Consider the following 3,051-nt stretch of genomic DNA (forward strand, 5'->3'; position numbering starts at 1 on the left):
CTCTGGAAACAATTTAAAATCCTTAGCCTTATCAATCCCACAAAACACATTTTCAAACACCATAACCAAACTTTGAGTTTTGGAGCTCGAAATGAAGCTTAGAGTGGGTAGATTTTTAATCTGACCTTGAAAATCCTGAATAAGGCTTAGAATTTAGAAAGTCTAAACCTTTGCTATGATTTGGTGAAGAAGAAAATGAATGAAGAAGAGGAGAAGAAGAGACGAGTTCTGTAAAGACAATGGGACATGCAACAGACGTGAGACCACCAAATTTTATGGTGACTAGCCTTTATTTTGAACAATAGGAAAATCGTTTCCTTCGTCCCTCGTATTCTGGATGTAAATTAAAATCACCCATTTTCATTATTTATTGAGCTAAACCCAAGCCCAAAACCTCTTTCTACTTGGGTCAAAGCCTCTTATAAACTAAAGTATTAAAACAAGATCCACCTCGGGTTAGCCCGAACTCCTAACCCAGATCCGAGGCATTACAACTATCCCTTATCATTCCTAGATTGATGTTATTGTTAGAGTATGCCCAAAGACCAATCATATGATGATTGTAATAATACTTTTATTTACCAATTTTATTAAATAAAGGCAATGGCACTATTATTTTCAGTTATATATATGTGTTTAACATAAACTGGAAGATAATAAAGTCCATGTAATAACATAATTGTTATTATTAAAAGATCCCTAGTCAAGTATTATTATGGGCATGGACAACAATAATACGCTTAAGACTAACATGTTATTGATTGATGACAATGAGTTGTCATTGACATAGAGATGTCAGAATTGATACATGATTATATTGTTAGAGAACAATGTATTGGATTGACCCACCATGAGCATATGTCTTGGATTATTATGTGACAGTCAAAACATTGCTCATGGTGATAACTATATGTATGATCCTCAGACTTGAGATCAATATTATCCCAACATATATTGTTGTATGTTTTGATGCAGTTAAACAAGCTTCGTAATTGGTTGCTCTATAAAGACTGTTATTGAATATATCTCAATATATGTAGTGGGTGTGTATGATTAAGATAAGATTTGTCCTTCCTACATAATAGGAAATATATCACAAGCCACTTGACTGAGTGAGAATAGAAATTCATGGCCATGCTCGAATAAGTTGATATGAGATATCACAAATTATTCGTTAATTAAAGTCTACTCCAGATATCAAGAAACAATAGATAGGCTATACAAGTGTGACTATTCCAAGACTTGTGCCTATTCTAGATATAAAGGACATAAGGATGTAATACATAAAAGAGTTAATCACCAAGATGATATGTATAATCATATTTTCTTGTAACTTAGGTGACAATGATATATTGCTAGATGTCACTCATTGTATGTAATTTTAGAATTGTTCTAATAATTACTACTAACGTTACAAGAACCTACAGGGTCACACCCTAGGATTGAAATGAGCAAAGATGTACAATTTGTTGTACGTTACTAAAATATTTCTAAAGTTAAGATATGTATATTTTATATACATATGAATTTAATTATCCCGAATATATTAAGTAAACATTAAAAGAATGTAATTTATATTACACTCTTTTAATTGATATATATATATATATATATAATTCAGAATAATTAAATAAATGTTTTAAGTAAACATTAAAGATTGTAATTATGATTATAAATCTTTAATGTGTATTTAAGTTGAATTAATTAAATAATATTTTATTTATTAATTCAAAACAACTTTAAAAACCCTAAGATGTTAGGGTAATGGATATAAAAGGGTGTGTTAGGTCTAGCAGCCATTTTTTGCAACACACACACAAACCTTTCAGTCGTTTTCTCTCAAAATAGTTTTGGGGAAAACAATTATTGCTCTCAATTGGGTGAACTGAGTAGAGGCCGAGATGTGATTTCGTTGAGGCTTTTGATTCGAATTGATCTACACCACCAGTATTCACTGTTGTTCTTGATGTTTTTCAAGGAACCCGCTGTAAGTATTCGCATCCTTTTCCTCTCGATTTCAGTTTTTCGTACTTGGATTGCTGGTGAGACCGTCGAGTTTTGTTTCCGCTGCACCATGGGGTGCGCCGACGGTCCTAATAGTTCTATCTTACTAAGTTTTGTTTGCAAGAATTTTAATGAGGTAACATATTATGTGTATTAAAGATAAATGTACTATTTTATTTAATTAAGAATTTTTCCACATGATTTTTATCTTAGTAAGATATTAACAAGGAATATTATCTTCAATGAAGAGTGTTATATTTATCAATTATTTTTATGCACATAATAATTAGAATTTTTTATATAATATTTTACTTTATTTTTAAGACTTTGACATGCATTAGATTTAGAGTTTGATATAATATTTATTTTTATGTTTATAAATGACAAATTTTGAGAAAGCATAATGTAACACCCTAAACCCGATTTGGCCTAAAGTACCATATTGGGTTGTTGAGGCTAGCCTTGATTTTCAAAACCTATTCAATTTTTTAAAATCATACTCAATGGTATCATACAATATACAAAACAATATTAAAACGTTTATAAATGGAGCTCTGTGACACATAGTTTAAATCAAAATATTACAAAATCTTTCTTATAAATTTGAATACATGAGTAAGGTCTTATGAATACATATTTCCACTAAATCTAAAGTGCAGTACTCTAAAGGAGAAGCTGGAAGTCCTTTATGGATATGCTCTACGAATGACCCAAGCTAGAAACGTATGGTTCCATTGTTTTATCACTGAAATGGAAGTCTCACGCCTCCCTTAATTCTTTGTAAGGGCATCACCATGAATACACCACTAAAGGATCTCAAACCCTAATGACTATAACTGTTAAGAATTATTTAAATGCAACACAGACACTTATGTGCCTTATCTGAATGCAACATTGACTCTGTTGTGCATTATATGAATACAACATTGACTCTATTGTACATTATCTGAATGCATTACTGCCTAGTATATGGTCTCACATAGCAATAAGACACGAGTGAACTATGGGAACCCGATGTCACATAGCATCGGTAGAATTCCCACTAAG

This window comes from Hibiscus syriacus, unplaced genomic scaffold (assembly GCF_006381635.1).
Source record: "Hibiscus syriacus cultivar Baekdansim isolate YM2019G1 unplaced genomic scaffold, ASM638163v2 tig00001644_pilon, whole genome shotgun sequence".
Lineage (NCBI taxonomy): Eukaryota > Viridiplantae > Streptophyta > Magnoliopsida > Malvales > Malvaceae > Hibiscus > Hibiscus syriacus.